We start from the raw sequence: 15,000 nt of genomic DNA, 5'->3' as shown, positions 1-15,000 counted from the left end.
TGAAAAGTCCAATACCCCCGATAATCATTCGACGTTTGATCAAAATTCAGTTCTTGACGAAGGTCACAGGCTGACACGTTTTATTTTTTTTGTTTCCTCATTTTAAACCTACGTCCTGTATAGCGCAAAATCCACTAAATGTGCTCAAAGCGCTTTACAAGGTGTCCCTAGCCAACAGCAACATTTAACATTTTGGATGGGACATGACGCCTTTTAGGTGATGTTACAATTTTTTTCGGACAGAGATAACGCTGTAAACGGCCAGGTACTCATTTTACACCTGAGTACGGTGATAGAATGTGAGTAAAGAGTCTTTTCCAAGGACTCAACTATGCGCCGAGCGAGGCTCGAACCCAGGACCTTCCGATCCGAAAGCGAGTGGCATACCACTTGACCACATAGCCATACAAACTTACATTTTAACTTCAATTGGGTAATGCAAATGTTGCTGCTCGAAGCTCAAAGAAATAAATAACAACGGAATGGAAACAAAAACAGATAATATGGACGTTTCAGGTTTCCCCTTTATCAACAAAACAGGATAAATGAAACACCAGAAAGTGTGTTTCTCACATATCGGATGCGTCTGTAGTGTTTCATTTCTCGTGTTTCGTTGATAGAGGGGAAACCCTTATTGTCCACGTTATCTATTTTCGTTTATCAAATTAAAACTTACATTGAATTCACATTGTTATTAATTAACTTCAATTGTCCTTTTTTGGTTTGCTTCCGATTGTATAAACAACACATGACGAAGGTAGAACTAGAAAAGGGCTACATATAGGTTCTCTGGTAGAATTATCTAATTATTTTGCTCTTTCCCAGTCTAACACAGCAGTCTGATGCGATTAAGTGCTGGCGAGGAACTAATAAATTATATCTGGCGTTGGATATATGACTTCGAAACACGACATCATGCAATTCATTACTATTATGCATTCGATTTTGTGGATGACTCGATTTGCTAATTCGATTAGCCTGGTGTAGAATTTGACGATTTCTTGGAGAAAAAAAAAAGGGGGGGGGGTATTGTTACCTGGTTCCTAAAGGGATAAAGATATAAGATAGATAGATAGATAGATAGATAGATAGATAGAGAGAGAGAGAGAGAGAGAGAGAGAGAGAGAGAGAGAGAGAGAGAGAGAGAGAGAGAGAGAGAGAGAGAGAGAAAAGGAAGGAAAGATTTGATGGTAAGTTGGATGGAATATATACAATGAATGGAATTTTATTAGGATCTTATCCAACGGCTGGATCAATTTTCCAGCTGTATCACTCACTGCCTTCTAAATCAATGTAGTGCGGTGGCGATATTTGATGTAATCACAAAGGACCATAACATATTATGCTGGTGCATTTGACCCTTCTCAACGTACGTTTCAAAATGTGATTCAAAATGTCATTGTGGCATGAAATGGGATTAGTTCAGTTTGTTTAAAAGAAAAAAAATGAATGCATTTTTGAAACATTAAAGAAACGACTTGTATAGACAGAAAGGTTTCAATGTCTCGTGACACACAAATGAATAAAGATATGTGATATTGACAGAATAAATGTTGTTGAGGCATATTTAATGTTATCACTTTAGACCACTGCATCAAATCGTGAAATATAATGCCATACAACATTCATTGTTCTCGAGGAAGAATCAATTTACAAGCTCTGGCCCTGTCTAATAAATCATCACGGTGATGATGATATTGGATGTTATCACTTCAGAGCACACAAGCATCGGATTCGGATGGTGCAATGAGTTTTTCTCGCGAACTCTTTCTCATATAAATCAATGAGAATACACAACGCGGCAACACAGTAAATACTAAATTGAGAGATTAAATAATTGTACCTATGGGAAACTGTCTTGCCGTGTAATAGTTATAGATCACGTGATCAATTTGTTTATTCACCTGACGTGTATGTTTGTTTTATAAACTTGAAACATGTGCTTGGAGAGTTGGTTTAAGTCGTGCAAATTATGTCAGTATCGGTAAGTATAATGAATAAATATTAAAGCCTTCACCCCCTCGTCTCTCAGTTTATCTCTTTTCACACACACACACACACACACACACACATACACATACACATAAACACACGCACACATCCACCTACGCACACATACATGAATACAAACACATACACACACACACACACACACCCACACACACGCACACGAATACTCAAGTACCCATATCTCATTCTCTTTTATTTTCCCTTACTTACCAGTTTTCCACACTTATTTTGGAGAAAAGAAATGATTGGTTAACTCATATGCCAGTTAACCCAAACACTCGTGTCCATCATAAGTGTGCTAATTGTCGAAAAATTTAGCCTGGCTACATAAAAGAAAATCACATTCATGTGACAATTGGATTCAAAAGTCTGATGTCAGGTCGCCCAGCAACGGCGAGCAGCGTGGTTCTAAACAAAGAAAATCGGTGCTTTTTATTCTTCATGCTGGCAAGAACTTTTCATATTCTGTCATGTGATCAGAATGTATAGGGAATGGGATTAGTGGAAGAGTAGCGTCCATTGATTGGACGTCACCTTACAGAGAGAACGTCAATTTGGTTTTGCGCATGCGTCTCTCTCGTCCTCTCTTTCGGTGAAGTGTCTCAAGCCGCTTTCACCGGAAGCGAGGACGAGAGGCGCATGCGCACAACCAACATGACGTTCTCTCTCTAATAACTTTTCCCCCGGTGACGTCCAATCAAGGGACGCTACTCTTCCAAAGTCAAAACATGATCACATTTATAATGTTTTTCTAATCTGGATACACTTTTATGCTCGTTGGAAAAATATTTCATAAGATCGTCAGCCATTGTTCCGATAGTTTAGAGCCAGTTACTAAGATACTATGCGTCATTACGAGGGAAGTGACGTCGTGACTGTTGAAGGCTAATCTATTGACCTGTTTTCAATTCCGTTTAAAATCAAATAATTTTGATTAAACATGCCGATCAACAGACTCAGTTGGTCTTCCTGTTGGGTAACCTTTGTCACAGTAATATTTGTCACAATGTTTTGACGTAATCACGCCTATAATTTACAAAGGAGCAGTATACAACGCCAGATCGTTTCCACCATCCTTGTCCAAAAAATATAAATTGAACTATGTTCAGTGTACGGAGGGCCTATTTTTATGCACTGATTCACATGCATTCAAGATAGCGAACTAATATGAAGACGCGAAAAGAGAATTCACGAGTTATAGTATACCACACGGTTTGTCATCTCGACTAAAATGAACGTGACTTGACTTATTTTTTAATTATACGAGCGTGTCAATGCGTTTCACTTCAAAATAGCAAATACTATACTATTCTTTTTAAAAATTAAAATAAATAAACAAAATAAAATAAAACCCTAAAAAACCCAAACAACCAAAAATAATAAAAATAAATCAAAAACAAATCAACCAAACAAAAGAAAACTACAAAAAAACAAAAAAACATTATACAACGTTATACTTCCGGATGGCAATGTTGTGAACTTCTTAGCCAAGCGCATACTATCTATATAAACAACAAACCATGCTCGTCCGAAGGTGAAGGTGTGTCACAAATTCCATGTTTTGATTGGTAAAAAATCTACTGGTTAATTCTTACTAAACTGTATTATCCGTACTATAAACGTTGAAGGTTACACATAGTTTTGTGTGTTGGTTCGTTATATTCCAGGATGGCAATGTTGTGAGTTTCTTAGCCAAGCGCACAGCATCTACAGTATGATTTATCCATCTAGTTTTCGTCGTAATCGGTTAGGTATTGATAGTTCGAAGATGACGTCACTCTGGTCTTTGTTATTGTTTTTTGCCATCCGCGTTTATGAGTAATTCTCACTAAACTGTAATAACCAGACTATAAACGATCAAGGTTACACAGAGTTTTGTGTGTGGGTCCGTTATACTTACGGATGGCAATGTTTTGAACTTCTTAACGAAGTGCATACTATCTATAGATAGAATGCGCCTGGCTAAGAAGCTCACAACATTGCCATCCGGAAGTATAACGGACCAACACACAAAACTCTTTGTAACCATGAACTTTTATAGTCTGGATAATACAGTTAAGTGAGAATTACTCATAAACGTGGATGGAAAACAAAAACAATAACAAAGACCCCAGTGACGTCAACTTAATTCTATCTATATTCTGGTATTGAAATTAACAAGACAAAACAGAGCCATGAACAATAGGATCCATAATGGAGCCGGAGTTTACAAGATGACGACAGTGAACGCAAAGTACTTTCCACAAGATCTAGCCAACCCAGTTCCCATCATGTTGGGTAGACAGGATGGGGGTGTTAAGTTAGAATAATATCAAACCCTCTGGAGGCTATGCTTGTTAAAATTTTCTTCCTTAAGGGTTTCCGTTTTATTATTTCCCTCAAGTGCGTTCTATTAACCTTGAAAAAGATCTCACCAAAGGCGTTTTTCGCGTCACAACGTAACATTGTTTACACGATCATAGCAACACACCAGGACAAACAATTTTATATTAACCAGTTAATCCCGTATTCGGAAAACTTGTATTTACAAATTTGGCCAGAAATCTCGTCCTTCAAATACCGATCGATTTAAATTACCCTCATCTTGGCAAAAACTTTAAAATCTGGGACTTGGCGAAGTCTTACTTAAAATCAGATGAGGGTTATTTAAATAGATGGATATGTGGAGGAGTTTTCTGGCCATTTTTTAAATTACATGTTTTCCCGAGTACGACAGTTAACTGGTTAAATAACTATTCATATTTGTTCATAAGGTTACCATAGAAGAGATTGGTGGCAGATGGAGGGAGATGATTGAACGTACCGCGAACATGACCGTCGGATTATTGATTTTCAACATCGACCAACATCACTAATCTGACATTTAAATGCGATATCACTTTATGTATTTGACTAACGAAAGGTCATTCACCATCCTTGGCTATGGCTATCGTTTCGTAAATATAATGAATAGTACGACTCCACTTCAACACCATGTTCATTTGTACATTAGAAATTTGAAAAATAATTAATCAACTGTAATTTGCTTAATCAATTATAAATAATTAGATGTTGTTAATGATAATGTAATGATTACTCTGGCTGATTATTAATACGTGTTTTATCTAATTTTGCTAACCCTTTTTACAACATATGATTTCTCTAATTCTGTTTTATTTTAAAAGAATAAGAGCAAACCATAACATTAAAAAAAATCAAATGACATATTATTTACAGTTGATGGGGCATTGCGTTCAATTTCTTAATTTCTTTTTGCTTAAAATAGAATATAATTCATGTATGCTATTTGTAGATGTGGGTGTAATTCAAATTGCTGCAAGTTTTAGTCAAACACGGTAAAGTGACGGAATGTGTTGATAGAATATCATTCTGTAAGACAAGGGAATGGGGCTTAGTTCCAATGATAACAAAGATTGAAACGCTCTGCTATTCCGGGCAATGCGCGCATGATATTGTTGAATGGTTTAGTAAAGTCAGTGTGGCTCAGCGGTACAGAACCCAAAGCCGTAAAATCTACTCAACTCGGAACCAAAACCGGTCCATTTGCTTCCCTAATAATGTCCCAATTACACGGACTTTACAATAACGATCTAATATGTATATTATGATCCTTTGGCATTTTGAGTGGAGTATTATACCCCCACTATAACATAATTTATAGCTACATAAAACATCTAGATCAGCAGCAGTGAAACACAGTTTATGTGCCCGTATTACAATACACATCATTGTTTAAAATGTCATGCCACAGGCTATGAGTAACATGTTGCTCAATAAATTCATCTCATGCAGTCATATATATATATATATATATATATATTATATATATATATATATATATATATATATATATATATATATATATTATGGTATCTAAAACATGGCTCACATCACAATGCTACATTAGCCACAAGAGATTTACAACAAAATTATATAAACACAGGACATACGAATGACGAAGTCAGTGTTCAGATAAAAAATAAATCATTTGACAAAAAAACAAAACAAAACAAAACAATATAATAATAAAAAACATTTGACAAATAAAAAACAAAACAAAAACTAAACAAATAAAACAAAAAAAAGCAAACAAACCAAACAATCAAAAATCCCAAAAACAAAAAAACACAAAAAGCAAAATAAATTAAAACAAAATTTTAAAAAAGCAAAACAGAAAACAATACAAAACAACTCAATAACACACACACACACACACACACACACACACACACACAAAGACAAAACTATTAAAAAATCTTCCATCCTCCAAATTCTCCCGCCCCAAAAATCAATAGAGATCTACTCAGATACAATCAAACAAAGCACACACATAGGCACAAAAACACACAAATAAACTGAACAAAAGAGCAGCACCCAGAGACAAAAAAAAAAAAAAACACAAAAACCCCAATAACAATAACAGAAAACAAAACAATAACAAAAAACAATAACAACCCCCCCCCCCCAATACAAAACAACAACCCCACCCCCTAAGGACAAACAGAACAACAAAAAGAAGGAAATTTAAAAAAAAAACAGACACAAAAACAACAACCTCCCCCAAAACACAAACTTATAGATAGAATGCGCTTGGCCAAGGAGTTCACAACATTGCCATCCGGAAGTATAACGGACCAACACACAAACTCTGTGTAACCATGAACTTTTATATTCTGGTTAATACAGTTTAGTGAGAACAACTCACAAACGCGGATGGCAAAAACAATAACAAAGGCCTGAGTGACGTCATCTGCATACTATCTGTAGATAGAAAGAATATGACGTCAATCAAGTCTTTTTTATTTTTTTTGCCATCCACGTTTATGAGTACTTCTCACTAAACTGTATGAGCCAGATTATAAAAGTTCATGGTTACACATAGTTTTGTGTGTTGGACCGTTATATTTCCGGATGGCAATGAGCTTCTTTGCCAAGCGCATACTATCTAGATATATTATGGTTACATCAAAACATAGTAGTTATTGTTGTAACAAACCGACAACGTGTTTATCTTATAGAATGAAGTTGGTCTTTGTTATTGTTTTTTTTGCGTCCGTGTTTATGAGTAATGCTCACTTAACTGTATTACCCAGACTATTAAAGTTCACGGTGGCACAGAGTTTTGTTTGTTGGTCCGTTATACTTCCGGGTGGCAATGTTGTGAGCTTCTTAGCCATGCGCATACTGTGTATAAAAGGGTTGAATCATGACTGAAGTGGCATCACATTGAACTCAATAATAACCATATGGTAAAATAATTAAAGTGATATTTCCATATATGCGGCTATGTGGTCTTGTGGTACGACACTCGGAAGGTCTGGGTTTGAGTCCCGCTCTGAGCGGTGCATAGTTGAGCCATTGGAAAAGGCTCCTTATTCGCAATATTTCAACATAATCAGGTGTAAAATAGCAGATGGTAATCTCGTCCTACAGGTTACAGTTATTGATGTTGGTTAGGGACCCTCTTGTAAAGCGCGTTGAGCCCGTTTAGTGGCTTTTGTACTATGTAAAATCTCAAGTTATTTTTTGGTTGTTTTTTTTTTTAATCGTTTGTTCAAAATTACTGTTCCTTTCTAATTATCTGTTTATACCGAATGCCCGTAGTGCACATGCACTTAGGTGAAATTGACCTTATAACGTTGGTCACGAGTTCGTACACCGGCGTACAATAACAAAATGCCTTTTATCATTTTTGTTAGATTTTAAAACTTTGTATATAGATCAAAATGACCCCAAAATTGTCAAAAAGTCTTAAACCTAAGACTCTTTCCGACAAATGTGTGAAAATAGAAAGCTCGCGTTTTAAACGTTTTGACAAGTAGGGGAGTAATTTTAATCGAATGATATTCTATAGGTACAGAATAAGATTAATGGCTAAAATGTGAAAAAGTAATTTGTCATTGTTCGACAATCTTTTCCAGGCTACCTTTTCCCCGAATTCATTTTTGTTATCAAATAGGACCAGAGGTAAAATTTGAAGTTCCTTTTGTGTAAAACAAAACAGTGTACTATTGCCCCAAAACGTTAAAGGTGTCCTCCTATAGATAGTTCGAAGATGACGTCACTCAGGTCTTTGTTATTGTTTTTTGCCATCCGCGTTTATGAGTAATGCTCACTGAACTGTTTTAACCCGACTAAACGTTCATGGATACACACAGTTTTGTGTGTTGGTCCGTTATACTTCCGGATGGCAATTTTATGAGCTTCTTCGCCAGCGCATACTATCTATAATGGAAATACTAACGAAAGAGTGAAAATGGAGAGGCTTCGTATGGGAACAAAACAGACAGTGGACGTTTCGGCTACAAACCCATCGTCAGCACAATAATACACAAATTAACGTGGAAAACAAATAATATAAAATGCAATATATATATATATATACATATATATATATATATATATATATATATATATATATATATATATATATATATATATATATATATATATGAGTCATGAAATGCAAGCCAGCTATCAAAAAATCACGATGAATTTTACAAAAAGGTGATTTAATCTTTAGAAATTTATGCATATTTTTAAAATAAAAATCACACAGGATATGTATAGAATAACCCCAAACTTTATCCAAAACCGACAAAATCACGATAAAATTTTTAAAACCATTAGTCTAAAAAGAAATGTTAAAACTTTTCACAAATCTTATACTTATATCAGATTTATGAATATTATCATTGCAGTTTAATATTAACCTTCATTAATTATAATTAGGTGTTGAAATAAGATTCAGACAAACATAGTTCCTGAACTCACCCCCAATTCTTAAAATATCTGACTCATCCTTTTATCATATTTGACAAAAAATTCTAACACACATTACGTTGTTACTCACCCCTTTCTTGCTTCTGTTAAACACACGTAGAATAAACTCCCAATCCTATCGCCTTTATTTTAGTAAAAGATCTGCCAAAGTAAAACGAAACACTCACAATTATGCCAAAGCAAGACTTGTTAATAACCGCATTCTTAAAACAGAAATATGGATTAAAAAATATCTATTAATTATTCATGCGATTTTAATGTAAAACTCACCACAAGTTTAAATTACAACAAGCCGGGTCGTGGTGTTTGACGCGTGAGCGAGTAGAAGCAGTAGTAGTGGGTATTGTAGTGTGAGTAGAACTTTCAATAAGAGCGTGTTCCCATCCGTGGTGCGTTCAATACGTGAACAAAGAGGTGGGGCGCGGTGCTACCGGCTCAATGTATGTGTGTGTCTGTGTGTGTGTGTATGTGTATGTGTGTGTTATGTGTGTGTGTGTGTGTTTGAATGTTCCCGCGTGTGTGAACGTGAGTTTATGAGGGCACGAGTGTCTGACACTACGATTTTCAGACGAGAGAGATACCGATGCTTGGCTGTGCGCGTGCATAGCGTGATATCATGGTCCCAACTCATTCTATACACATTCATGTTAACGACATGCATAATTATCATCTTTTCTAATTTACTCTCTCTCTCTCTCTCTCTCTCTCTCTCTCTCTCTCTCTCTCTCTCTCTCTCTCTCTCTCTCTCTCTCTTTCTTTCTCTCTCTCTCTCTCTTCATTTTTCCCTTCTATTTGTCTTCTTTTCTTTCTTTCTTTTTTTTTTTCGCTTTATTTTTTCTTTCTCTTTCTCTGAGCCTCTCTCTATACCCCTTCCCTCATTTTTCTCACAACCACCCCTCTCTAAAAACTATTTTCATCCTTGGTCTATTTAAGAAATCCCTTCTCTCACTCTTCCAACTCTTTACTATGACTCATTTTCTCATTCTCTCTCTCTCTCTCTCTCTCTCTCTCTCTCTCTCTCTCTCTCTTCCCCTTCTCTCATTCCTACCCGAATATCTTAATCGCTTTTTTATATTTAACTTCAATTTAAAATAACATTTCCCGTCCCTCTTTGAGCAAATCTTTAAGTTACCAAACTTCCCCTTACTCCTTACCCTTAAACATTATCTTCTCATATCTTTCCTGCTTCTCAAGTCTGAAATAAAAATAGATACGAAAATTTGTTTAGCGCGTTTCCATGGATTTACCAGCCTCAATGAATTTCATGTTTCATTTATTCCCCCCAGCAGGCTATTAGGAAGCACATTTTCATTTCATATAGTACCTGTAGCCAGTTAGGCGTCAATTTTGTACTAACGCTACTACAATGATTGTCACTGCCATAGTCAGGTACTCATTCCCACTTGAGTCGACTGGGGTAATGTATGTTAAGTACCTTACCCAAGGACACAACGTCGGGACCAGAATTTTCCACGATAATTGTCACCCATTCGGCCATTGACCATGCTAATCATCTCTTGCCTTTTGATACCCGTACCGCTGTGAGCCACCGAACCACACTAACAAAAAATAACAAACAAACGATAAGTAATGAAATGTAAGCTTCAATTTATTGAACGAAGACAGATGATTTGGACGTTTCGGGTTTCCCCTTTATCAACAAAACAGGATAAAAGAAACACATTCTCATATCTCTCATTCGTCCTTAGTGTTTCATTTATCGTTTTTTTGTTGACAAAGCTGAGGCCCGAAACGTCCACATTATCTGTCTTCGTTCAATAAATTGAAGCTTACATTTCATTACTTATAGTTATTTTTACATTCGAGCTTCAAGCAGCCACATTTTCATCACACTAATAAAGCATTTCAGTTCATTAATTTCCACATCCATTTCAAGGTCTAGACTATTCTTCGATGTGATTGAAATAATTCGATGTGCATTGCAAATCACCTTTTTAATTTTGACGAGAAAACTTTCATACAGTATCTAAGTCATGATAATATAGACGGTATATCGATAAAATGACATCAATTCCGTCCAGCCGAAAAGTCTGAGGAAGGCTCAGGATTAAAATCATTCAACTGATTTTACAGCTTGAGTGGAGGAGGGGAAGGGAAGCGGAATGGAATATGATTCGTACCAAGGTAGTATCTACTTCGATTCACCCTCAACACTGGGCTACCCAGTCTTCATTTAGAAAAGGCCCTAAAGAAAAATACCCACTTGTGTGGAGTTGAATAAACTGAATTTTAAAATTAATAATATTTTATTTTTATCATCGTAGGTAAACAATCAGAAAGTGACAGGATAATTTTTGTTTTGTTCAATTTTCAATTATTTTCAATTATTTTCCATAGTATTGTAAATTGAGATGAGCTGTTTCACGTTATAGAGTCACTCTACTTGTAATACTTACTCTTTACCCCTTATCATATATTAAAAAAAAAATATGACATTCCAATCTAAAACATAAAACAGACATTTGCGTGCATGTCATCATCCATGCACCTGATGACTCACACTTCAATCACTATCTTTCAAAGCTAAGATTTCCGATGTGAAAAACAGTATTCTAAAAATATTCATTAATCAGTGAACTGCCATACTCTGGAAAAACAGTTATTTAAAATTTAGGCTAGAAGACATTCAAAAAATCGATCGATTTAAACGACTGCGAGGTCCCAGGTTTGAGAGTTCTTGCTAAGATGAGGGTCATTTAAATCGCTCAATATTTGAAGGACGAGTTTTCTGGCCAAATTTTTAAATACTTGTTTTTAAAGAGAACGGCAGTAAACTGGTTAAATTATCCCTCAAACTCTCTCCCCTCTCTTTACCACTGGCTCTTTATCTATCCCCCCCCCTCCTCACCACATCTCGTTGAGTAAACCACACATTTCTTTAATCTACCCAAACGGTAGCAAGCAATTGCTATTGTTCGTTTCACTTAGTAGAAACCTGGATAAATTGCGGCTCCATGGGTCTTATGTCTCTGAACGACTACTACTACTACTACTACTACTACTACTACTACTACTACTACTACTACTACTACTACTACTACTACTACTACTACTACTACTACAACCACTACTACTACTACTACTACTACTACTACTACTACTACTACTACTACTACTACTACTACTACTACTATTACTACTACTACTACTACTACTACTACTACTACTACTACTACTACTACTACTACTACTACTACTACTATTACTACTCCTCCTCCCCTCCTCCTCCTCCTCCTACTACTTCTACTACCACTACTACTACTACTACTACTACTACTACTACTACTACTACTACTACTACTACTACTACTACAACTAATACTTCTACTACTACTACTACTACTTCTACTACTACTACTACTACTACTGCTACTACTACTACTACTACTACTACTACTACTACTACTACTACTACTACTACTACTACTACTACTACTACTACTACGACTACTACTAATTATTAATATTATTATTATTATTATTATTATTATTATTATTATTATTATTATTATTATTATTATTATTATTATTATTATTATTATTATTATCATTATAATTACAATTATTACTATTATCATTAATGTTAATGAAACCCATTTTTTAAACTTCATTTATGGTTCACTTTTACACCCCCCCCCCCCTTTCTCTCTCTCTCTCTCTCTCTCTCTCTCTCTCTCTCTCTCTCTCTCTCTCTCCCACCCCCTCTTCCCTCCATAAATAATTATAATTCTCCCCATTTTGCCTCGAGACCACTCACCTCACCCTCCCACTCTTCCCCAAAACAGTCAAATTGTAACTACGGCTAAAAATCAACACACAAAATAAGGTAGGTAATGTATTTCACGTGTAGTCTATATCTATATATTTAATATTTATTAACCTAAAAATGAGCGCAACCACAAGCATGCCTTTCCGTGTGAATGAGCAGATAGACACTCCGAGCAATGCCAGGCATCTTCGAATAACGGTATACATGCTATGAAGCTCATAATACAGTATACCTACCTGTTGGGGAGATCACGTGTCATATTATCATCATGTGTACATATCAGTCGTGTTCTCTAAACACGCAGTAGTAAACTGTCCAATTTATCCTTACATAGCACATAATGATAATAATTTGATCAGGGCAACCTGCCCTATCTGGAAGGGCATAAAAAATATGGACATTTATATACTGCATTTCCACTGATTCACCATGCTCAATGCGCTTTACATACTTCATTTATCCACACAACGAGCTATATATGAAACCTACATTTTATATCATATGGTACAGATTACAACACTCGTCACAGTCTATAGTCTATAGTCAGGTACTCATTCACACCCGAGTTGAGTGAGATAGTATGTGTAAAGTGTCTTACCCAAGGACATCACGCCAGGTTAGGTTTTTGCGATGATATTATCACCCATCTGGCCATGATTACATAGGTGCAATCATTCATATGATCTTCAACTGGGACAGGCTTCGAAACTTTAGACATCTTATTTCTCAGACTTCCGATTTGGCAATGCATTCAAAAGACCTTTACTTGCGATTTTGTAGGTACATTGCGTTTAATCCGAGAGCACAAGTTCAATAACTTACAAAGGAGCAGCAACAACGTACAACTCATTTCAACTGTCTACATGGTTCTCAATTGGGGGAGTGGGTGGGGGGGGGGGGGGGGGGGGGGGGGGGGGGGGAGGGGAAAGGGGGGGGGGGACCCAATGGCTCAGTTGGTAGATCGATCCCAGATGATGTAAAGTTTTTTTTAACCCCCCCCCCCCCCCGGTCCACCCAGAAGTGATTGGTTAGCTGGGTCTGTTAGATCTGGAAGGTGCTTTGCGATAGTCGGACGTCCTACCCAAAGGGTAGCAAGCAATTGCTGTTGTTCGTTTCAATCAGTAGAAACCTGGATAAACTCCTGCTGCATGCGCCTTATGGCTCTGAAAGACTACATTTTCTTCTTCTTCTTCTTCTTCTTCTTCTTCTTCTTCTTCTTCTTCTTCTTCTTCTTCTTCTTCTTCTTCTTCTTTTTTTTTTTAATTGTTGTTATTATTATTATTATTACTATTATTATTACTATTATTATTATTATTATTATTATTATTATTATTATTATTATTATTATTATATTATTATTATTATTATTATTATTATATTATTATATTATTATTATTATTATTATTATTATTATTATTATTATTATTATTATATTATTATTATTTTATGTACTTGTTTCTCAATGCACTTCAGAATGCTAGTTGTTTTATTATTATTATTATTATTATTATTATTATTATTATTATTATTATTATTATATTATATTATTATTATTATTATTATTATTATTATTATTATTATTATTATTATTATTATTGTTATTATTATTATTATTATTATTATTATTATATTATTATTATTATTATTATTATTATTTTATGTACTTGTTTCTCAATGCACTTCAGAATGCTAGTTGTTATTATTATTATTATTATTATTATTATTATTATTATTATTATTATTATTATTATTATTATTATTATTATTGTTGTTTATTATTATTATTATTATTATTATTATTATATTATTATATTATTATTATTATTATTATTATTATTATTATTATTATTATTATTTTATTTACTTGTTTCTCAATGCACTTCAGAATGCTAGTTGTCCATTCTAAAAGAGTCCAAGACAGTCATTATAAAGATAATATAACTGATAACTTATTATCCCTGAATTAGCTTGACTTATATGACCGCAGTAATCAGAGATAGCACTGTTTGTTTTCATTCACAGCCGTGACATTTTAAAATATGAGATCATTTTATCGTGTCAACGTTCGGACTATTGACCTAAATAATTAGTATTCAAGTATCTTTGATATACTTTAGGTATTTGATCTGCCCTCTTTAAAGCGCAACTTGCAGATAGATAATGGTTTCTCGTGGACTATTGAATTAGTGCACAAATTTGAAGAAGGGGGGCTGGGGGGGGGGGGGGGGCGTGGACAAAGCTTGGCGAGAAAAATGAGTTCCTGTTGTCATGTTACTATGAGTCGCCCACTTAAAATGTTTCTATCTATCTATCATCTATCTTTCTATCTATCTATACGACATATGTTTAATGAACAAAGGCTTGCTATCTGTTGTCGGTGCGGATGACAAAATAACTTGTATAGAAAGACGGAGTGT

General features: G+C 35.0%; 1 protein-coding gene across 7 annotated transcripts in view; it reads right to left on the bottom strand.

The window, feature by feature from the left end:
- Positions 1-15,000, bottom strand: part of LOC144962939 (uncharacterized) — a 52,768-nt gene that overhangs the window by 14,940 nt on the left and 22,828 nt on the right. For 2 of the 7 annotated variants that reach the window (XM_078896364.1, XM_078896360.1), the window contains exon 2: positions 8,864-8,934. The gene's annotated coding sequence lies outside the window, so the exon portion shown is untranslated. Of the gene's footprint in view, positions 1-4,424; positions 4,499-8,863; positions 8,972-9,063; positions 9,198-12,694; positions 12,818-15,000 lie in introns of those variants that run through there. The other 5 variants (XM_078896361.1, XM_078896359.1, XM_078896365.1 and 2 more) reach the window with 5 other exon arrangements.

This window comes from Berghia stephanieae, chromosome 1 (genome assembly GCF_034508935.2).
Source record: "Berghia stephanieae isolate SIO BIC M18660-M18661 chromosome 1, UCSD_Bste_1.3, whole genome shotgun sequence".
NCBI classification, from domain to species: domain Eukaryota; kingdom Metazoa; phylum Mollusca; class Gastropoda; order Nudibranchia; family Aeolidiidae; genus Berghia; species Berghia stephanieae.
This window is presented reverse-complemented; position numbering and strand designations above follow the sequence as displayed.